The sequence below is a fragment of the Nannospalax galili genome, unplaced genomic scaffold, assembly GCF_000622305.1.
Source record: "Nannospalax galili isolate Female #2095 unplaced genomic scaffold, S.galili_v1.0 scaffold538, whole genome shotgun sequence".
NCBI classification, from domain to species: domain Eukaryota; kingdom Metazoa; phylum Chordata; class Mammalia; order Rodentia; family Spalacidae; genus Nannospalax; species Nannospalax galili.
In genome coordinates, this window is record NW_008343842.1 from 3376194 (window position 1) to 3400646 (window position 24453).

Below are 24453 nucleotides of genomic sequence, written 5' to 3' on the forward strand. Positions count from 1 at the left end.
GATTATAAATTCAAGGCCACCCTGGGAAACTTAATGAGTCCTAGTCTCAAATTAAAAAGTGAAAAGGACCGGGTGTGGTGGCTCATGCCTTTAATCCCAGCACTTGAGAGGCAGAGGCAGGCGGAACTCTGTGAGTTCAAGGCCAGCCTGGTCTACATAGTGAGTTCCAGGGCAGCTGGGGCTACAGGGAGACCTGGTCTCAGTGAAAAGGGGGCTGGAATGTAACTCAGTGGCAGAGGGTGCCTACAGGTGGAAGACCAGGTTCAATACTCAGAATCAGAACAAAATAGTGGGAAATTTGGTGTCCTCTACCCTTGTGCTTATAATTCTGGCATCACAGAGACAGTGATGAAGGGATCCCTGGGAATCACTGGCCAGTCATCAAATTCTAAGGCCACTGAGAGCCCCTGTATATAAAAAAGGGGCCAAGGGCTGGGAGAGATGGCTCAGTAGTTAAAGAGCACTGGCTGCTCTTGCAGAGGACCCTGGTTTGGTTCCCAGCACCCACATGGTGGCTAACGACCTACTGAAACTCCAGCTCCAGAGGATCTGATGCCTTCTTTTGACCACCACAGGCATTGCACACAGATGCACTTACATATATGCAGGCAATATGCTCAAACAAATAAAATAAAAATAATAAATATAATATTTTTAAGAAGGTGGGCACACAGGGTAATGTACACCTTTAATCCCAGTACTGGAGAGTTACAGGCAGGCAATGTTCTGTGTGTTTGGGGTCAGCCTGGCCTACCTGAGTTCCAGGCCAGCTAAGGACATACAGTGAGACCCTGTTTCAAACAAACAATAATAACAGCAACAAAAAAGGTGGATGGTGCCTGAGGAACAACCCCTAGGTTGTCTCCTGTTACCTGTACACACACACACACACACAGTGTGCCGTGCATGGTGACTCACACTGTAACCCTAGTACTCAGGAGGCTAAGATAGACAGGTCGCCATGTGCTCAAGGCTAGCTTGGGCTACATAGTGAGTTCCAGACCAACCTGAGCTTCAGAGTAGCACCTGGTCTCAGACAAACAATGGCAGAGAGGGTCATGAGTTGAGTAGGCAAGATGGCTCAGCAGGTGAAGGTGATTGCTTCCAAACTTGACGACCTGAGTTCAATTCCCCAGGTCCCACATGGTAGTCAAGAACTGATTCCTGCAAGTTGTCCTCTGACCTCCATACATGCAACACACACAAATAAGTATAAAATGCAATAAAAAAAATTAGAAAGAGGATCATGAGTTCCAGGACCAGTGTGTGCTATACATATTGAGACCCTGACCAACCTTCCCCAAAATCATTCCACAAGGACCAAAAAGAGAATTTGTGCACTGAAATGTAGAAGAATCTTATACCAAAGCACGGGAGGAAAAAAGATAAAAAACAGAAAAAGGGTGGAGTGAGATCAGTTTTTTTTCTTTATATGTATATATGTATGTCTGTGTGTGGGTATGTGCATGTTGAGTGCAGATGCCTGTGGAGACCAGCAGAGGCTATTGGGTCCTTTGGAGCTGGAGCTACAGGCAGTTGTGAGCTGCCTCATGTGGATGCTGGAAATTGAGCTCAGATTTTCTGGAAGAGCAGCAAGCGCTCTTAACCACTGAGTCAGCTCTCCAGCTCTCCAGCTCTCCAACTCTGTGTTTCTAATGGAGTCTCAGAAGCAAAGAGGAAAAGTCATCAAGGCATCTAGAGGTGTATAGGGCTTCTTGTTGAGAAATTACTAAGTATGTCAAAATGACCACAGCAGAGCCTTAAACCAAGCACCAGGGCCTTTCTAAGTTTGTGTCACTGAAAAAGGACACACACACACACACACACACACACACACACACACGAAGCCAGCCTTGGTGACAGGCAAAGAACTGGTCTATGCATCAGGAAAAGGCAGAAGTCTTATTTCACACCCAGGTGTCTGTAGTCATAGCGCACGTCATCTCTGAGTTCTGAAGGGCATCAATGTTTAGGGAAAATGTAAGCACACGTGTTTCCAAATGCCGAGGAGCGGAGGGCAAGTGCGGTGGCCAGAGTGGTTTTTCTGGGGGAGTGGGTGGGGCTAGCTAGGCTGCCATCAGAACTGTGGAACTGACTGTTCCCCACAGACTCTGGCCTAGGAAAAAAAAAAAAAAAAGCCTGCAGCTGTATCTACAGCGCCTGTTGTTTGCTGCGGTGTGTTACAACATAGCCTGGCAGCCTCCCGGGCTTTTCTTCCTCCTGGAAGAGCCTAGTCCCAGAGCATGTGACAAGTCCACAGAGCCCTGCAGATTTGCCCACACTGCCCCTAGCTGTTCCCTCAGTTCCTAGGCTGTTCCAGGTCTGCAGGGTTCTTTTGCTCAGGCCATTCCCTTTGCCCACCTGCCTGTCCTATTCCTTCCTTATCCACAGCCTTTGGCCTGGCAAACACCTCTTCCATCTTTGAAGAGTGGGTTCTAGTGCAACCTCTTTGATGAATGAAGCCTTCCCTGCCTCTTGCAGGGAGAGCTCATTCCCTGCAGCAGGAGCCAGAACCCTTGGAACAGGAACAGTGCTTTCTGAAATGCAGGTGTTCCTGACTGCTAGCTGTGAGGGCTGGCCTAGCGCCATCTCACTGCCATGTACCCTGCCCAACACAGGGCAGATTCTTTACTCTTAGCATGCATACTACATGATTAATCAACTGGTGTGGTTTGCTGAGCAGTTTCAATCAATATCATGTTGTTGAATTCATGGTTCCTGTGACTCTACCTGACAGCTTGTAAAGGGGAAATTTCCAGGCACCTGAGGATAGACAAGTGTCGACCAAGACCCCCGCTCCTGATGAGGTTATTGAGTTGGTTTTGTCTTTTCTGAGGGCATCTCTTGAAGGCAGAGAAGGAATGATTACCATCACCCACCATGGTGGCTCTTCATAAATACTTGGGTGTAACGGAGTGAAAAAATAAAAATAACAGATTTGGAACCAGGAAACATGGATTCTAATCTGGCTATGAGACATCAGGTTTGCATAGGCAATTGTTACATCCTGTATGTAACTAGCTTTTGGTTTCTTTCCTCAGAAAATGAAGAGGTTGTGGCTGGAGAGTGCGAGCTCAGCAGTTAAGAGCACTGGTTGCTCTTCCAGAGGACCCAGGTTCAGTTCCCAACACCCATGTGGTGGCTAACAACCATCTGTAACTCCTACTTCAGGGGAGCTGATGCCCTCTCTGGCCTCTACCAGCATTGCAGGACATGGACCTGCACTTACATACATATAGGCAGAATACTCATACACACAAAAATAAATAAATATAAATAAAATGAAGAGGGTCCTAAGGTCCAAATACAGTTCCGAAATCCCTATGGGAGCTCTCCAGAGATGGTCATGTAGCTGAAGTGGGGGGTGGGGGGATCATCTTGAAGCGAAATGGCTCAGTACCCTTACCCTTGAGGATCCTGGGAGAACACAGCTGTTTTAAAAGCCTCTTCCTGTCAATCACAGGGGCTATCTCAGTTTAAAAGGCAGAGATCATGGGAAAGCAGGGTCTTCACACTCACTGGGTGTCCAGAGGAAAGGTGCTAACTGCTAAATTGGGATCCGGCCCCCCAGGCTGTAACGAGCATGTTTAAGTTCATGGGGTAATGTTCCCTGGGGCCAGCATGGCCTGACCCCTCCAGCCCTCAGGGCAAGCCGGGTGGACATATGATAGGAAGGGCAGAGTCTTCAGAGAGAGAAAGAGAGAGAGAGCTGGTGCAGGCATGAAGTTGACAGGCTCTTTGAGCCTTAGCTTCTCTGGAGGCCAAGGAGGTGTGGGTCAGCTTCCCCCATCCCGTCTCTCTGGCCCCCACAAAGGCCAAGGGCCAGACACGTGGGCCGCTGCGGGGAGGTGGAGATGCAAATGAATGGGGCGGGGCCTTATTTGCTTAGAGGCGCGCGGCCACCAATCCAGACCGGCAGAGCGGCAGCCCGAGCGCCTTTTGGGGGCGGATTGACAGTCCTGCGGCCCTATGGGCGGCGGGTCCTACGGCCGGCGAGGGGCGGGACGACGCCGGGCGCTGCCCAGGGGATTCGGGCTGGCTGGCGGGCGCTTGCCAGTCTCCGGCCGCGGTGTCCGGCGCTCTGTGTGGCGGGCGGGCAGGCGGGCGGACGGGCGTGCGGACCAGCGGCCTGCTAGGCGGCTGAGGGGCTGAGCGGAGAAACGCGGAGCTGAGGAGCTGCGGCGGCGACAGGTACGGGGCGCCGCGGGGATGGGGCGCGCGGACGCGGCGAACTCCCGGGGCGCCCGAGTAGCGGCCCCCTCACGCGGCTTCCCACTGCCCCCGGGAGACCCCGGCGCGGGAGGCCCGGGCGGTGCGGCGGAGGCCGCGCTCCCCTCTGCGCTCCCTTCAGCGCCCGCCCGCGGCGTTGTTTCCCGCCCTACGGACCGAGCTGACGAGACCCCGGGGCGGGAAGGAAACTTTGCCTTCCAGTGGCCTCACCTGGAGCCCGGTGAGGCCGCGGATAACGGAGCGGACTGGCCGGGTGTCGGCACCGGGCCGTGCGATGGGCGTGCCGGCCGGCCTCCGCCCTCGTCTTGCAGCCCGGGGACCCGGCTCGGGGCCTCGTTCCGCGGCCCGGGAGCCGGCAGGTGACCCACTCCACGGCTGAAAAGTTCTCGCGGGATGACTGTGGGGAGTAGAGGCGCTTGCAGCCAAGCCCGGCAACCCGAGTTCGAGTCCCCGGAGAACCGACTCCTTGCAAGTTGTCCCTGGACACCCACGTGCTTGCGCGCGCGCACACACAGACAAATAAATAAATGCAATATCAAAATTCTTTTTTTAAGGGTGCTTTGGGAGGCTTCAACTTTGGGATATCACAACTTTTGTCCAAAGTGCACATTGCATTATTTTTATTTTTCCACCCCATCCCCCGCCCCAGTGTGGACGAGCCAGGATTTCTTTTTTTCCCCCTTTCTTTGCAGTGCTGGCGAAAGCCTAGGAAGGGACAAGTTGTAAGAGGAGCGTGCGGAGCTCCGGATAGGGACAGTGTGTACGGCGTTTGGCCGCCATTCAGTAAATTCTGCCTGCTGCACTTTGGAGCTTGCTGGTGGTTTGGGGTTGACTTTTCAGGACTGTGCTTTCCAGCAGACTAATCTGAGCGTTGAATGGGGGACTCCTCTGCCCTCTCTTAGGGTGGGCGGGAGTGTTTATTTTCATCGTCTTTACGTTTTGTTAGGTTTTGGGGACAAGGAAGAAGTTAAGGTGGTTTTGGGTTTAAGGGTTTTTTTAATGGTGGGATTCGGGATTCTGTACCCGTACCCTCCCCACCCCCTTTGCTTTAAGGATAGTCTGTCTTTAAGGAAATTCAAGGATTGACTTGAAAAAAAAAATCTTCATCTAGTGGGACGTTCTTATTCGGTCATACTTTTACTTACCCTGACGATCTTCTGACCTTCAGTTACAGGCCTGACTAATTTGGGGATGCTAAGGAAAGGTATATAGCTTTAAATGCAGTTATTAATAACACTCAGCATTTGTTAGAAACACTGGATTTAGTTTTCTCTGTTTTCTAATATGTCTTCTGTGATAACTGAATTGGGTCTACTCTATAAGTCAGAGACACTAAACTTCAGAGCAGTTCCTTTTTTTTTTCCTTTGTCTTTTGAGACAGGGTCTCCCTGTAGCCCCACCTGGCCTGGAATTCATTACATAGACCAGGCTGGCCCGGAAATCACAGAGATCTTCTGCCTCTGCCTCCTCCGGAGTGCTGGGATTAAAGGTGTGCAGGTCTGGCCAGAACAGTTCCTTTTGATTTAATTAAGTTAATTCATTGGATGGTCATTTTATTCACCTAGGTATTAGTTAGGACCACTTGAGATCTTAATCTAAAAACAATCTTTGTAAATTGTTGTATTTCTCTAAAACAGCAAGCTTATATGTTATTCCAGCATTAGGCAAAACAATTATGTTTCTCAATATTTTAATTTCAGTTATGTGAAGCCTACATGGATTTCTTTCTTTGTTACCCTTCATTCATTTACTTACTGATTTTGTGTATGTATATGCTCCCAGGTGTGGAGGTCAAGGGACATCATTTGAGAGACAGTTCTCTCCTTCCCCTAGGTGGATCCCAGGATGGAGTCATGGCATCTAAAGTGCCTTTCCCCACTGAGCCATCTCACCAGCTCAGATTTCTTTTTAAAGGCATACCTTAAGTCAGTTCAACATGAAAAAACCTAGAATATTGGTATCAGGCAGCTAAGTTAATTTTGAGGTTTCTGTTTATTCTTGGACTGGAAAATAATTCATATTTTGCATTGTTTTGTTTCCTAAACATTTTTCAGCTTAGATTGAGTTCATCAGGAGAAGAAAGAATATTTCCTGTGCTATCTGTCTAAAGCTTTTGATAATTCATGAAAGACAGATCTCTTGATGACTTCCCCAAGTAGTGGGCTCACACTGTGGTATAAGTAGTTGAGGGGGCTTTATAAGACCTGGGCTTTCATTGTTTTAGATTTCATTCTCCCTCAGTGTCTATTTGCTGAGGAACTAGTCCATGTAGTTAGAGGCTTCATAGTCTTTTATCCTATGATGATGCTTAATGTACCAAATATCATAGTTACATTTCATCTATTTTTCTACACAAAAGCTTATAGTACATACCTAACTAGAGAAATACCTTTTAATTAAAATCCCATTTTAAAATCCAGTTTTCAGGTATTTTAATGACAGACTTTTTTGTTTAAGTTGTGGTAGACTATCATTTCACTTTCAAAATTAAGCATAAGTTGATTCTCACATCTACACAACAAAAGTTGGGACTGTTTTTAAGGCACATACCCTCAGGTATGACTCCATTTGAGTCTGGGAGTGGTGGGTGTTGGTGGAAATTTGCCTCCTTTCCTGCTCCTGTTTTAGTATTGGACCTAGGGCCTTGTGCATGCTGTGCAAGTGCTGTACCACTGAGCTATACCAGCCCCCAGTAAATACTTCTGCCTGTTGGCTTTTTTGAGACAGGGTCTCCCTGTAACCCCAGCTGGCCTGTAACTCACTATGTAGACCTGGCTGGCCTCGATCTCAGAGATCCTCTTGCCTCTGCCTCTGGAGTGCTGGGATTATGACCTGTGCCACCACGCCCTGCCTTAGTATAGCTCCATATTATTGATTATTTTTATGTATGAGTGTTTTGCTTGTGTGTATGTAAGTGCACCTGTATCATGCAAATGCCCTCAGAGGTCAGAGGAGGGCACTGGATCCCCTGGAACTGTAGTTATGGACGGTGCTTAGATGTCATGTGGGTTCTGGGACCCAAACCTGGGCCCTCTGCAACAGTAGCCAGTGCTGTTAACTGCTCTAGAGCCATCTCTCCAGCCCCAGTAAATATTTCTAACTGGCATTAAACATCTGGTCTTCAAGCCTTTACTAATTTTGCCCTTCCTAAAGAAGACCATGTTGTACATATTTTGGTACACCAAGTAATTAATATGTGACAACTATATCTGTTTTATAATTCTGAAGTGTTTGAGCTTTCTAAGTTAGTAATCAGTAATTAGATTTTTGGTTTTTATTATTTTATATTTCTGAAAATTTCTGTAGCACATTTTAATGCTTTTTAAATCTTTTGTCTTTGCCATGCTGCGAGGCAGGTGATCTACCATGGAACAACACTACCAGCCGCTCAGTGCATTTTATTTTATTTTATTTTTTGTCTTTTTTGAGACTGGGTCTCCCTGTAGCCCCAGCTGTTCTGGAACTCACTATGTAGACCAGGCTGGCCTTGAACTCACAGAGATCCGCCTGCCTCTGCCTCTCCAGTGCTGGGATCAAAGGCGTGCGCCACCACGCCTGGCTGCAGCTCAGTGCATTTTAAAACTCTGACATGTAGTCCCCCAAAATGTTGACAAAATCAAATCTACAGGCATGGTGGATAATGATATATAAGCCATGTGACTACTGATTTTAAAAGTGACCACTTATGTGTGATTTAATTTGCAAATTAGATGTTTACTCTGTGTAAATGGTTGTTCTGTAAATGAGACAGGCTAAAATAATTTATTAATGAGCATATACATGAACAGGTTGGTAACAGGTTGTAGCTAACAGATTACTAAGGATATTAGGGTAATATTTAGAATACTAGAACTCCATTACTCAATAATTTTTATGTCTTAAAGTCTGTGAAGAGAATCAACTTGCATTTTATACTTAGGTTAATATTTATGCCTCATGTTTTGGAAAGCATTTGAATAATGAGAGTGAAGGACCACCAGAGGGAGTGTGGGGTCTACACATTTGGTATGGAGCAAAACATTTAAAAAACATGAGTACAGTTTATTTTAATTCTCTGAAACACCCAGGCAAACCATGGTGAAAGTTGGGAGCTTGTAGCCGCTGGAGGTGGTATCTTTGTCACAGAGCTCAAGGCTCCAAGATTTTCCTCTTTTAGAAAAAGGTACAATTATTACAGAAATGAAAATGATACATGAAATAATCAGGTTTTAAGCAAGCAGTTGTACATCTGTGAAAAGATACATCCACAGGCTGTATGGAGTGCTTCTTAATATTTAAAATGTGATACATTGCCAGGATTACACACAAATAAATGTAAAATAAAATAATAAAATAGCTGGGCGTGGTGGCGCACGCCTTTAATCCCAGCACTGGGAGGCAGAGGCAGGCAGATCTCTGTGAATTCAAGTCCAGCCTGGTCTATGTAGTGAGTCCCAGGCCAGCTGGGGCTATTGGGAGACCCTGTCTCAAAAGAGACCAAAAAAAAAAAAAGTGATACATTTAAATTGTGTAGTTTTGAAATTGCTCAAGTTTTGGAAGGAAGAGTAAAAAGTGAAGAAAGATCAAAGACTAGAAGAGGGTTGCATTTTCCCTTTTCTGATTACAAACCCTTCCTACGGTGGGCAGTGATGAGTTTCTAGAACCATCAGTAGGTAGCATTGTTTCAGTCCTGGCTAGAGTTAGGTATATCTTCTGAAAATGTTCATGTCAGCATCAAAGCAGAATTGCAGACTTCAAATTGATCTTCTAAAGGAGAAACAAAAGGATGAGTAATTCTGACTCCATCCTGCAAGCTTCAAGGTAGTGCCCTATTTTTTTCACTGAGTGTGATAAACATTACTATGACATGAATTGTAGTGATCAGTAAACTTAACCAGAGAAACCAAGAAAGTGCTCAACTTCTGCCCTTCTTGTAATGATGTTGGGTGAACATTTAAGATTTGGAAGGTTGGTTTTAATAGGCATAAGCTTGAGTGATAAGATGAGATCTTTTTATGTAAAAACAAACAACAAGAACAATAAAAAACCCAAAAGTGTTTTCTCCCTGGAAATAAAAACCCACCTCTGTTTTCAGCTGAAAATTACACAGTAGGATCTGAAAGTCAAAATATCCCTTGTTCATAGACTTCATGTTGTAGTGAGTTACTTTTTGGTCTGGAGAAAATGTCTTAGAGATTGAGTCTTTATCAGCATATGTCCTGAACAAGCTTGGAATGTCCTTTACCAATGTTAAATATTAACAGTGAAATTATTTCCATGTTGAACTTTTTGACAAAACAAGACAATAAAAGCCTTGTAGTCTTAACATATTTTGGGTTTTGTCCTTAGTGTAAAAATTATTATGTAGCAAATGTAACATCTCAATGTTTTGAAGCTAGTCTGAGAGGGGATGTTTTGAGGTGTTTCACTGCAGCATAACAGTAGTTTAAATGGGAGAGATTTGTTCTCTTGTCTGTTACTTTTAGATAAGGTGAACTTTAAGAAAAACCAAGATCATCATTTTTCCCATCTTAGATTTAATTTCACTGCGAACTTAAAAAGTTCTTGGGAAATAAATATTTTTGACTCATATATATATAATATATAAAAATGTACATGTTCTATATAAATACCAGATACCAATTTTCTATTGTATATATGTATATACATACATAGTTGCTGTTTTTGTATGTGCAGCTATCTGTTCTGGCTTATTTATATATGAACCTCTCTTTTTTTCTTTTCTTTTTTTTCAATGTAATGTGCTGCACCAAAAGGAACAAAGTATATGTCCACGGAGAGACGGGAACAGAATGTTCATGGCAGCTCTTTCACAATAGAGGTGAACTCCCGACTCCCACAGCAGAATAGAGGAAACTCAAAAATACTGTTAGAAGCAAGAGAAGCTAGTCACTATTTTATAAGAAGTTCAGGAACAGGCCAAATCAAGGTGTGATGTTAGAATGAGGAATGCCTCTGGGTAGGGCTGAAGCTTGATTAGGTTGAAAGTTCAAGTACATTTACTTCTTAGGTAATTTTCTTTTTTTTTTCTATTGGTATGTGTGGTGTGTGTGTACTCTGTACATGGGTGCAGTTGCCCATGCGTGTGCATGTGGAGGCCAGAGGCCAACACTGCCTTCCGCTGTTGCTCTTCTACCTTCTTTTTTTGTCTCACTGACCCTGGAGATGGCTGTTGCAGATTGACTGGCTGCAGCGAGCCCCCGGCATCTTCCTGTCTTTGCAGCCCTCAGTGCTACGGAGTACAGGCCTGCACCACCATGCCCAGGTTTACATGGCTGCTGGGGATCTGAACCCAGGTCCTCATGGTTACACATTAAGCACTTTACCCTGAGTAATCTCCCTAGGCCCTTTCTGTCATTAAAAATTTTTTTTTTACTTATTATTATTTATTTATATTTATTTATTTATTTATTTATTTATTTTTTGGTCTTTTTGAGACAGGGTCCCCCTGTAGCCACAGCTGTCCTAGAACTCACTATGTAGACCACACAGGCCTTGAACTCACAGAGATCTGCCTGCCTCTGCCTCCCAAGTGCTGGGACTACAGGCATGCACCACCATGCCCGGCTCTCCTTTTTAAAATGTATTTTGTTCTATGAAATTCAATGTTTAAAAAGTATTGCTCTTCAAAAAAAATTATCAAACAGAAACACACCTTGATTTCTGTTATTTTATTTATTAATATTGCCTACTTGTAGGTAAGTGCACCTGTGTTGTGCTGTGGGTCTCTCCCTCCCCTTGTGGGTTGTTGGTCACCGATCCATGAGGACAAAGGGGGCAGAAGCTATGAACAGGTTCAGGACAGCCAGTAAGCATGATGGAAAAGACTTCCCAGGGAGTCAGATTCAGTGATACAGCTCCGTTTATTCAGTGGGGGTCAGGGAAAATATAGTGTGGAGGCAGCAGCCAAAGCCTCAGCTGATAGGTGCTCATAGTATCTTTATTTACATGTGGTAGGGGGATCCTATCATCTGGCTATAGGGCAATGCCTAATTATCATATAGAAAAAACCTGGGGGCAGTTTTATTTGCAGGTAACTATGCCAAAGGTCATGTTCCAAATAAGGTCAGGCATCCATGCTTGGTGGCACTTTCCAGGTAAGTCAGGCCGAGAACAGGAGGCCCCTGCTAAGAAAAGACCTTAACAGCAGGGTTCCCCAACATTGTGCAATGCCCAGGGAGATCAGAAGAGGCTGTCAGATCCCCTGGGACTGGAGTTACAGACAGTTGTCAGCTGCCATGTGGGTGCTGGGTGCTGGGATTCGAACCCGAGTCTTCTGCAAGAACAACCAGTGTTCTTAACTGCTGAAGCCATCTCTCTAGCCCAAGTTTTTTTAAAAATATTTTATTTATTATTTTTATTTTATGTGTATGCATATATTGCCTGCATGTAGGTAAGTGCACCTATGCCATGCAGTGCTCACAGAAGACAGAAGAGGCTGTCACATCCCCTGGAACTGGAGTTACAGACAGTTGTTAGCTGCCATGTGGGTGCTGGGATTCGACATGTAGGTAAGTGCACCTGTGTTGTACAGTACCTGCAGAGGACAGAAGAGGCTGTCAGATCCCCTGAAACTCGAGTTAAGGATGATTCATAGCCTCCATATGGGTGCTGGGAATCGAACCCGGGTCCTCTGCAAGAGCAGTCAGTGCTCTTAACCACTGAGCCAGCTCTCCAGCCCCCCTTCTGTCATTTTTAACTTATAGAAAAGGGCAAGATTAGTAGGAGGAACTTCCATATACCTTTATCCAGATTTACTAGCTCCTTACCTGTGTTCATACTCACCAAGCTGAATATTTGTTATACTTAGTAAAAGGCGGGGAGCAGACTTTAAAATGTATTGAAAACAAGAATGATCTTATCTGAAAAAGTGAAATGGGCATTAGCTTTAATCATTTAATGATAGTGCAAAAGAGAATTGTGAAGTATCTTTTGTCTGCATTTAAGTGTTCTGCACTTCTCCTGGAAGAAACAGGTCTAGAACATGATTCAAAGCAGGACGGCCAGCAAGGAAGCCTTGCTGTGTTTTGTTACCCTGTGCATGTCATGGAGGGAGTGACTGATACCCAGCAATAGCTTTCTGGGAATTGAAGGTAATGATTATTCCCATTAAAGAGTTGCACACCTTCAGTGTGATAGGTTTTGCACAAACGTACCATCTTTAGTGCCCTGGAATTTACTAGACAAAGGAAGAGGAGGCCAGAAAATCTGGTTGTCATTTTTGGGTGGTGCTATTTATCAGAGGGAGGAAAGCTTGGTGCCTGCAAACCACATAACTATTTATGACCATTGGTTAGGGTGAATTGTTGCTTGCCACTATTTTTAGTTCTCTCATAGCCACCATAATGTGATAGATTCAAACTGAACCTATTTAAATCATAGTTTAAACAATGGCAGTTGTTTAAAGCATCAGAGGGAACCCTCTTGCTGTTTGGTGTAACTTTTAGTATGTGGTCTTCACAATTTAAGATTAGCTATAATTTATAGATATTATTTTATTTTTTTATAAACCTATCTTTTTTACATCCATAACAAGAAAGCTATTTGGCTATTTCCTAGTATGGGAAGTATTTAAAGTGTCTGGAGGGCTAATGAGATGGTTCAGTAGATTAATCGTTGATATCAGAGGCAAACATTTGTTTTTATTAGAGTATCAGGAATCAAGGAAACTTTATTTGAAAAGCATGTGCTAGACTCTTTTTTTAAAAAACAGTGCTTGAGATAGCCTTACATGCTAGGCCCGTGTTCTGCCACCGCTGATCCACCAGTTCTATCTGCTAGAATTTTGTAATGTCAGCCTTAACTGGAGATAGAATTTAGAAAATATGTTTGTAATGCTCCCTCCTCTGTCTTTTTGTTGAGTTGTCCACATATCTGAACTGGAGAGAACAGTGCAAGGGACCTCCATGTGCCCATCCTCCATAACCATTCATTACTGACATTTTGATTGACAGGCCTTTTGTTTTGTGTTGGTGGTGGTTTAGTTGGTTTTGTTTTGTTTTTTAAGGTCTCATTTTTTAGCCCAGGCTGGCCTTGAGTTGGTGATCCTCTTGCCTCAGTCTCCTCTGAGTGCTGAGATTAAAGGTGTACATTCCTGGGTTGGTTGATGTGCTTTTTTTAAAAAAAATACTTTATTTATATTTATTTTATGTGTATGAGTGCATTGCCTGCATGTATGTGAGTATCATGCAGTGTCATGGAGGTCAGGAGAGGGCTTCGGATTCCCCTGACACTGGAGTTAAGGACAGTTCGTAGCTGTCATGAGGGTGCTGGGAATTGAACTGGGTCCTCTGCAAGAGCAGTCAGCGCTCTTAACCGCTGAGCCATCTCTCCAGCCCTGGTTGGTGTGCTTGTTAAAGGGCTGGAGAGATGGCTCAGTGGTTAACAACACTGGCTGTTCTTGTAGAAGACTCAGGTTCGAATCCCAGCACCCACATGGCAACTAACAACTGTCTGTAACTCCAGTCCCGGGGGATCCGACAGCCTCTTCTGTCCTCTGCGGGCATTGCACAACACAGGTGCACTTACCTACATGCAGGTAATACATGCATACACATAAGATAAAAATAATAAATAAAATACTAAAAAAAACTTGGGCTAGAGAGATGGCTCCAGTGGTTAAGAACACTGGTTGTTCTTGCAGAAGACTCGGGTTCGAATCCCAGCACCCACATGGCAGCAGAACAACTGTAACTCCGGTCCCAGGGATCCGGCAGCCTCTTCTGACCTCCTAGGGCATTGCACAACACGAGTGCACTTACCTACATGCAGGCAATACTCACATACACATAAAATAAAAATAATAAATAAAATACTAAAAAAAACTTGGGCTAGAGAGATGGCTCCCGTGGTTAAGAACACTGGTTGTTCTTGCAGAAGACTCGGGTTCGAATCCCAGCACCCACATGGCAGCAGAACAACTGTAACTCCGGTCCCAGGGATCCGGCAGCCTCTTCTGACCTCCTAGGGCATTGCACAACACGAGTGCACTTACCTACATGCAGGCAATACTCACATACACATAAAATAAAAATAATAAATAAAATTTTTTAGAAAGCTAAAAAAAAAAAAACAACTTACTAAATTCAGGGGCTGGAGAGAAGGCTCAACAGTTAAGAGCACTGACTGCTCTTGCTGTGGACTAGATCCCAGCACCCACTTTCAGCCTCCTGTAACCAACCTCAGGGAGTCCGGCACTGTCTAATGGCCTCTGAGGGCACCCGCATGCATGTTTACGTACTTACATACACACACATAATTAACACCTTTTTTCAAATCTTTAAAACTTGTTCATGTCATACAAATATTGTAAAAATGGTAGTAGTCTTGGTGTTTCAATTTTTTCTTTTAATTTTTTAAAAAGTTTGTTAAAAACAAAATGTATTTTAGCTCAGAGATTTGACCTTGGATGGATGGGAGTTACGAAGTTGTTTTGTCTTTAGTGTCTGTTGGTTCACATACTGGAAAAGGAAGAGACTGATTATTTTTTTTTGGTCTTTTTGAGACAGGGTCTCCCTGTAGCCCCAGCTGTCCTGGAACTCACTATGTAGACCAGGCTGGCCTTGAACTCACAGAGATCTATCTGCCTGCCTCTGCCTCCCGAGTGCTGTGATTAAAGGCGTGTGCCACCATGCCCGGCTGAGACTGATTCTTAAGTTCTTATTAGAATAACTTAATCTAGGAGCTGGAGAGATGGCTCAGCAGTTAAGAGCACTGGCTGCTCTTGGAGAGGACCCACCCAGGTTTCATTCCTAGCATACACATTGTGGCCAACAACCATCCTTAACTCCAGTTCCAGAGGAATCCTACATCTTTTTCTGACCTCTGAGGGCACTACACAATATAGGTTCACTTAACACACATGCAGGCAATACACTCATATACTAAAATAAAAATAATTTTTTTAAAAAAAGAGTATCTCAATCTAACCACTATCTGTAGAGTAAGATACTGCACATCTGGAAAGATAGATGACCTTAGTTGCTATTGGAAGAATACGGTTAAGTACTCCATCTCTTTCTCTAAAACCCCAGTCATTGGGGGTGGGGTTGATGGCTTAGTGGGGTAAGTGCTTGTTGTGGAAACCTGAGGACTGAAGTTCAAATACCCAGCACCCAAATAAAAGCTGGGCCGACAAAAGCCAGGCAGGCATGGCGGCCTATCTGTCATCCCAGTACCTGAGAGATAGAGGTAGGATTCCCTGACCAAACTGGCTAGTTAGACTAACTGAATTGTAAGCTCTGGATTTAAATGAGAGACCCTGCCTCAATATTTAAGGCGGATAGTGATCGAGGAAGACACCTACCTCAATCTTTAGCCTCCACATGCATGCATACTTGCATGTACATGCACCCTCACAGGTGCACCCACACCTACACACATGCACACCCAAAAACAAAAGCACCTCGGCCATTGCACTGGTCTGCCATCCCTTCCTAGGCTCCAAACCTATGTTGTTGTCTGGAAATGAAATACTTTTAATGCCCTCTCTGTAGCAGCTGTCTAGCAGCATCTCTGCTCTTTCCCCTTGTAGTCAAAGCAGCCCTCTTCTGTCTGCCCGCTTTAGCCCTTAATGACTCCGTTATTCTTACTGGTCACTTTGTACTCTACTTAAACTCAGCTAGTCTCTAAATTCCTTTGCTTCTAGCTTTATAATGCCCCTTTTATCTTTCTGTCTCTTTGATTTCCATTACACTTGTCCTAAAATGTTAACATTTGATTAACATGTTAAAATAGGGAGTTATCCCTGTCTCTACTGAACTTCATGCATAGCAAAATAAGGATATGCTTATGAAGTGAGTGCATAGGACAGTTTTCTTCCTGGGACTCCACTCAGCCTTGTCTTGTAGGCAGATACCTTTTTTGTTTTGGTTTGGTTTTTTGGTCTTTTTTGAGACAGGGTCTCCCTGTGGCTCCAGCTGGCCTCAAACTCTATATAGACCAGGCTGGCCTTGATCTCAGAGACCTGCCATACCCAGCTGGCAGATACTTTTTGGGTTTTTGGGTTTTTGTGGTCTCCCTGTAGTCCCAGCTGGCCTGGAACTTGCCATATAGACCAGGCTGGTCTTGAAGTCACAGAGATCCTCCTACCTCTGCCTCCCAAGGGCTGGGATTAAAGGCATGCACCACCACACCTGGATGTTTTGTTTTTTTGAGCCAGGGTTTTTTTCCTGTAGCCCAGTCTGTCTTCAAACTCTTGATCTTACTGTCTGAACCTCCATTCAGAGTGCTGAGGAAAGTTGTTTGCATATTTAACTCAATTGGAGCTTGGACCTCAGATTTTGTGTGTATTAGTTAAGTACCTCCCATTAAGCTAAACTGGCTCCTAGTTGCTAAGTAATGCGAATTTAAAGAAGATGACAGGACTTGACCTGAGCATTGAAGGGCTGCTTAACAAGGGGCAAACTGTTGAATCCTAGCTCTACCAGTGTAATCTTGTTTCTCTTTTCTTTTCTTTTAATGAGACAGGGTCTCCCTGTATCCCCCAAAGGCCTGGAACTCCCACAATGTAGATCAGGCTGGCCTTGATAGCACAGAGATCCTCCTGCCTCTGCTTCTTGAGTGCTGGGATTAAAGGTATAGGCTACCACCACACCCAGCTAATCTTAAGTGTCTTAACCTCCCTCCTGAAGTTATTGAGAGAATTAGTGAATTAATGCAGGTAAGATGTTTGGCACAGTGTCTCAGACGTCCATACAACTCGAGTTATTGAAGGGAGAGTGCACTTCAGATTGATAAGGAGAGGGAGATACTTGAGGTTGGCCAGAGTAGCAACTACTGGGAAATGGCTAGTGATTGTAACAGACAAGCCAGAGTGCATGACATCTTTTCCCAGTGTACTGAGGAAACCTGATGTGGCTAACTTTGGTTACCAACTTGACAGGATCTAGAATCGCTGAAGAGACAAGCCTCTGGGTATGTCCATAAGGGATTGTCTAGATGAGGTTAACTGAGGAGGGAAGACCCACTTTAATTTTGGACAGCCCGTTGCACAGGCAGGGCCCGGACCAAGTAAACAGGAGCTGGAGCGTCGATATTCTTGTCTGAGGATACAAGGTGACCAGCCACCTCATGTTCCTGCTGCCTTGACTTCCCACCATTGTGGGCTACAACCTCAAACTGAGCCCAGTGAACAAGTGGCTTTTATCCAGTATTTTATTCCAGTAGTGAGACAGGTAACTAACACAGCTGAAGTCTCTTGAGTTCTTTGGCAAAGGTCCTTGTGTGTTACAATTACAGAGCGTACTTCTGGGTCTGCATCTGGCATTTAAAATTTTCAATTGCTGTTTACTATTTCTTGATTTAAAAAATAACTGAAACCGCTGGACATAGTAGCACACACCTTTGATCCCAGCACTGGGGAGGCAGAGGCAGGCTGATCTCTGGTCTCCATAGTGAGTTCCAGGCCAGCAGGGGCTCCAGGGACCCTGTCTCAAAAAGAGAACAGTCTGAAACTATCAGAGTAATTTCAGAGTGAAACTTACGGTCATCTATCATGAGCCATCTGTATCTTTACTTTGCCCGTTTGTTTTGTAAACATGTTTTTAACTAACTTTTTCTTTTTAAAAAAAAATATTCTGGTTGTTTATATAATGCTTACTCCTCCTTGGCTCCGAAGTGGGTTTTTGCTACTGTTTTCCTCCCTGTCCTCTAGACAGTGTAAAATCTAAGTCACAAGCCACTGAGTGGAAAGGGGAGGGAGGAAAGGAGTCTCTAGTCCATCTGGAGACTGGGGTCCAGCGGAGACAGTCACATGGTCATGATCCACAGCTGATTACTGAGATTGTACCTTTCAAAACCACCTAAGGGCTGTTTTTTTTCTTTTATCTCTGTGAGTCTCAACCATCTAGATGGAATTACACTAGTACTATCAGTAACTTTTCTACTTCAACTTCTAAAAACCAAGATGAAAATGATTTTACTGTCAGGAACAATATGAGAGTAATTCACCCCTGTTACCAAGAAGGTCGCGGTTGTATTCTGCCGTGAACATCACCATTCTTGATTGAAAATTATGTGTGTGTGTGTGTGTGTGTGTGTGTGTGTGTGTGTTAGTCATGCCATTGTATGTGTAGCAGTCAAAGAACAGCTTGTGGGAGTCAGTTCTCTCCTTCTGTAAGTGTCCCTGGTATTGAACTTGGGTGTCAATGTAAAACAAATACTCTAAAAATCATCTTTGAGGAAAAAAAAAGTTTCTTAAATATTTTTAGTTTCAGAATTGTCAGTTGTGAGTGCTTTAACTGCAGATATCCTTCTTTAAAAATAATAGCGAACTGTTTGTTTCTGTCTTGGTAGAACACCTGTGCTCTTAGAGCCACACTGGGACATTTGTGCTACCTTGAAGAGCTGAGCGGGTAGTCTCATACTCAGCTGCCCTGAGCTTGGTCAGTGGTCCTCAGTCTCGCACACTAGCATGTGCCAGGCATAATGGCGAGAGGCTTACTTAAGCCTTGTTTTTATCTATACTAACTTACACACAGGATGCCCAGTGATAAAGCCCCAAGGCTAGTGTCTAGCTACACCAGTTGCCCAATAAATATTTCCTTCTCTTTCACAGGACAAGCAGTTTTTCCTAAATATGATGTCAGTTTCCAGTCACTAATCCACTGTCACATCACTTCCTTTTTCTTCTTGAAAGGTATCGTTTAACCTCAGTAAGCACCTCCCTGCACTTTGAATGTCTGCACATTGCACAAGTGCTTCATCACCATAAGCATAATTTTACCATGACATCATTTTGCAACTGGTAATCTTTTATGTTCTGTATTCTTTCTTTATCCTTAAAAATTCTCTGGAAGAAACCAGTACTTATAAAAACACTTTTTCCATGTCTTCAAAGCTCTGTATCAGATCACTTACTTTTATTTACCATGGTTTGTTTTCTGAAGGGACTAGGTTTTTTTTTTCCTTCTGATTTGTGAGTTGTCTTAGATTCCCTTTTCTTATAACTTTTTTTAAAAGTCCACATTACAAGAAAAGAAAAATTCTTCCAAATTAGATATTTGATTTGTTGTTACTATTCTATGTGTGAATGAGTATATGGGTGCTTCTAGAGGCCAGAGGACAACTTTTGGGATGTTGGTTCTCTTCTTCTATGATGTGGGTTCTGGGGACGGAACTCAGGTCATCAGGCTTCCGCTTTTACCTACTGAGCCATACATAGTACTGGCCCAGATTTGGGTTGTTTTTGAGGTCTGAGTATATATATGTTTGTGTGTAGGCTTCTCTTAGTCCCTTCATGGGAAATAGGGAGTTCTGTTTCTGTCTTTTTAAAAAAATATTTTATTTATTATTTTTATTTTATGTGTATGAGTGTATTACCTGCATGTATGTGAGTGCACCCGTGTCACCCAATGCTGTGGAGGTCAGAAGAGGGCTTTGTATTCCTCTGGAACTGGAGTCAAGGGCGGTTCGTAGCCACCATGTGGGTGCTGGGACTTGAACCCAGTCCTTCGCAAGAGTAATCAGTGCTCTTAACCACTGAGCCATCTCTCCAGCCCTGGGAGTTCTGTTTCTATGCACAATTATTTTGTTTGTGTGATACTAGAGCTTGACTCTAGGCCTGCATGCTTGGCAGGTGTGCACAGAGCTACATCTCCAGTTCTAAATCTTTTCTTTTTTGGTTGCTTTGCTTTGCTCTTTTGTTTGAGACAGGGTCTCCCTGTAGCCCCAACTGTCCTAGAACTTTCTCTGTAGACCAGACTGGCCTCCCTCTAACAGAAATCTTCTTGCCTCTGGAGTGCTGGGATTAAAGGCATGTACCCCACACCCAACTTTAAATGTTTTCTTATACTGAACTATTTTGTTTGAAAAAAAATATCTGGGGGGCTGGAGAGATGGCTTAGCGGGTAAGAACACTGACTGTTCTTGCAGAAGACCCGGATTCGAATCCCAGCACCCGAATGGCAGCTAACAACCATCTGTACCTCCAGTTCCAGAGGATCCAACAGTCTCTTCTGTCCTCCATGGGCATTGCACAACACAGGTGCACTTACCTATACAGGCAGTTACATGCAGACACATAAAATAAAAATAATAAATAGTAAATTTTTTTTTTTTTGGTCTTTTTGAGACAGGGTCTCCCTGTAGCCCCAGCTGTCCTGGAACTCACTATGTAGACCAAGCTGGCCTTGAACTCAGAGATCAGCCTGCCTCTGCCTCCCAAGTGCTGGGATTAAGGGCACGCACCACCATGCCTGGCCTAATAAAATATTTTTTAAAAATCTGTAAAAGTGGCCAGGCGTGGTGGCGCATGCCTTTAGTCCCAGCACTCGGGAGACAGAGGCAGGGGAATCTCTGAGTTCAAGTCCAGCCTGGTCTACATAGTGAGTTCCAGGACAGCTGGGGCTACAGGGAGACCCTGTCTCAAAAAGAAAAAAAAAAAGATAACATAAATATGTTATATTAACATATGGCCACCACGCCTGGCCACATCTTCTCTATCTTTAATATGACTATATTCTAGAACTTCTTTGCTTAATTCATGGTGTATTTTATTTTTGTTTGGCTTCAGCTAAATTTCTTACTTTGATTTACTTCATTTCTTTTTTATAGTTTTTTCACTTACAGCTCCACTTATCTTGGCCCTACCACATACATATGTGTATGTGTAATTTCTGAACAAGTGTGATGGGATTTTCCTTTATTCTTAGATATGAAACTATTTTAATATTTTCATATATTATATGTTTTGATCTAAGAATTCTGATAACAGTGTAGGGAATTTAACACACTTCATACGCATTAACTTTTTCTAGACCAATTTTGTTAGTAAAGTGGTTCTCATTTAGAGCTCCAAATGTAGTAATTTAAGTTTTGATTGTTATGTCATTTTGTTCTGTTATTCTAAAGAAGCTCATTAGCTTTTCTAAAAGCAAATCATAATTATGTGGGATAATTAACTTTTAAAAAGAAAATCCATTTTAGAGCCTATATTTTAGGCAAATGGGTTAATAGATACACTATGATATGAAGGTAGGGGGTTTTAGGTCATTAGTTTTTTTCCCAATTTGTAATTTATTGAAAAGCATTTGAAAGTTTAATTAAAACAAGAAAAGGAGGATCATTAACAATAAAGGAAAATGAGCATTAATCACTTGAGGGTTAATGAGCAGGATGAGGGAGTGAGAGGGAGAGCATTTACACCATAATCTGAGGCAAGATAGTTTTTGTAGTTGAGCATTAAATTTAGCTCCAAGCTTCCTGGCAAGCAAGAGAAAAAAGGAAACAGGATGGGTTTCATGGTTATTGTCTGATAAAGCTTATCAGTTTCTCAGTAGAGAAAAACTTAGAAAAGTCCTGGGTCATAGATGCTAGCTGTATTAATTCATGCATAAGGAGTATATTTTTATCTCCATTTTTGTAGATGATTGGAGGTCTGTCGTTTCTGCAGTAGCTGCTATATGCCATGATACATATACTTGGTCATACTAGATTCGTGTCCACTGCTGTCACAAGTGGAAATACCACAGCTAGGGTGTGTTTATGTATTGCCTCTGGAGTTGTAGCCATTGACGAACAGGAAACTGAAAGCTAAAAGTTCAGGAAATGTATTGTATTTAGATTGTGTGGAAAAAATGTATATGGTTCTTAACTACTGAAATTTGTGACCATTTCAAGACTAAGTTTTATTTATATATTTGGAGATGATTATTAAGGATTCTTAAAGCAATACTGCCAGAGGCTTAAGTATGTTAATAGATGCAGCATGTGGCCTGTAGACCAGGCATTGTGCAATGCCAAAGATTGCATGTGCTCAGCTATACTCTCAGGAAGCAAGCAGCTGGCGGCCCAGCCGAGCTGCTCAGGGTGTTTGGTTTTAGAGAATCAGAGTTTTAGTTTAGTCCTAATGGAAAGGAGATTGTCTACAAGACATCCCCTTCACTCTTAGCAAGTTCTGTGATTACCTCTTAGTTTTTTAGGGTGAATTTCATTTTTCTTTAATTGTGTTTTCTTTTTTGAGATGGGGTCTCTCTGTAGCTCTACCTGGTCTGGAAGTTGCTGTGTAGACTGGGCTGGCCTTGATCTTACAGAGATCCACCTGCTTCTGCCTCCCAAGTGCTGGGACTAAAGATGTGCACTACCATGCCTGGCATGAGAAGTCTTTATTTCCGAAGTTACAGAATGTTTCCCTCAGAGGAGATGTAATTATTGTGTATGTTAGGAAGACATATATTTTATTATTTCTGCATGTAGCTATTGTAACAAAATGTTATTTATATGGATTTTACATTCTTCTTCTCTGAGACAATATGTTTGTTTTGTTTTGGTTTTTTTTTTTGTCTTTTTGAGACAGGGTCTCCCTGTAGCCCCAGCTGTCCTGGAACTCACTATGTAGACCAGGCTGGCCTTGAACTCACAGAGATCCACCTGCCTCTGCCTCCTGAGTGCTGGGATTAAAGGTGTGCGCCACCACGCCCAGCTGAGACAATATGTTTTAATAGCTTCTTTAAAATGAAAAGTTTTAGTACTGCATTTTTGCTGTTTCATTGATACATATATATATATATATATGTGTGTGTGTGTGTGTGTATTTATATATATATATATGTGTATATTCATATTCATATGTGATTTTTGAAACAGGGTTCACAAGTAGCCCAGGCTGGCCTGGAACTCAGTCCTCCTGCCTTTGCCTCTAGCGTGCTCAGATCACAGGCCTGTGCCAGCACACTCAGCTCGCTGTTGTACATTTCCACAAAAGCAGTAATTAGGACTGTTTTATTGCAAGTTTCTTAACTTGATATTAGTCACACAAAATATTTAAAGCCTACATCAAGTGAAAATGCTTTTCTAAATTTCTGTTTAGTAATTTTAACTATACTGTATGTTCTTTTATATATATATGTATATATTATTTTAATAGCTGATAATTTGGGCTTGGACCTGTTAAGGTTATGTGTTTGTCCTTGAACTATGTAGTGACCAAGGGGATGGAAGGCCCTGACTACAAACCTGGCCCTGTCCAGAAGGTCCTGAGGAGCACTAGTTTCCCAGAGGGAGGTCCTAGAAGACTGCTTCCATGAGAAAGGGGAATAAAGTCTGAACTGGCAGTGGTGGGATTACAGGAGTGTGCCCATACTCCTGACTCCTTCCTGTATCACACATTAATTATAAAAAATTTAGGGAATATATAAATCAGTGAAGGAAGTAATTTTCTATAACTTTTTCATTTTTTAATGTTCTTACCTAATTTCCCATAAACATTTAACACCCAGGCCTCTTTGTAATTTATTTGGAAGGGTGCTTTTTGAATTGTTCTTTTTCACAAATTGTGCTTATGAGAATTTTAATAACTTATTATGAAAGTCAGTCATGGTGACACATATCTGTAATCCCAGCACTTGGGAGGTGGAAACAGGAGGATCATGAGGCTAGCCTGGGCTATGTAGCTAGCTATGGGCTACCCTGTCACAAAAAACAAAAGGTAGAAAATTCTTTATGAAAGAAACAGGGATTAAAAACTTAAAGCCTTCATTTTTGTTTGGTATGATGGATGGTTCTGCTGATCAGTACCTATTTGTGAGGAGGCTGGCAGAGTAGGTGCAATAAAACTCAGACCTTAACTCTGAGTGTCCTCAACAGGGGAAATGGGGAAATGCAGACCCGAAGGCCTTTCCCAAAACCTTTTGGGAGCAGGGACTAAGTGTTTCCTGTTTACCGTGATATGTTGGCATCACCAGGCACAATGCTTCACACATAGTGAGTGCTCTCTTAAGTAGTTGTTGAATGAAAGGATGAGTTTCTGATGAAGCACTTTGAGTAACTCACATTTCCTGCACAGTGGATAATCAAGATCAGTTATGTTCAGCTAAAGAGATTTTGTTCTATTCAGCCTTTTTCTTTAATAATGAAAATTGAAATTTAAGATGGATTTTAGAAAAAGATTTATGTATATGCACACATAAAACAAAAACCAAAAATTCCTTGTTTCTTTTGCCAAATCCTATTTTTCAAGATGATTTAGTATGTTTTTTAGTAGATGTTTTCTCTGCATTGCAAAAGCATATGCATTCTTTATATAAATAACAATATTGATTTGTTTGTTTGTTTCTGTGGTACTAGGGATCAAACCAAGAGCTTGTGCATGCTAGGTAAGCATTCTATCACTGAGCTATATTCCTGACCTTTAGAACAATTATTTATATTCTGTTCTATAAATTACTTTTTTCTTTCAGGTCATTCTTAAACATCTTTCTACATCAATTCATATATAGCTGCATC

At 42.9% G+C, this 24453-nt stretch overlaps 1 protein-coding gene across 2 annotated transcripts in view; it reads left to right on the plus strand.

The window, feature by feature from the left end:
• The first annotated feature begins 4033 nt into the window (after positions 1 to 4033).
• The window catches only part of Fkbp5 (FKBP prolyl isomerase 5), a 121552-nt gene continuing 101132 nt past the window's right edge, over positions 4034 to 24453 (plus strand). For both annotated transcript variants that reach the window (XM_008840098.3, XM_029566914.1), the window contains exon 1: positions 4034 to 4191. The gene's annotated coding sequence lies outside the window, so the exon portion shown is untranslated. The remainder of the gene's footprint in view (positions 4192 to 24453) is intronic.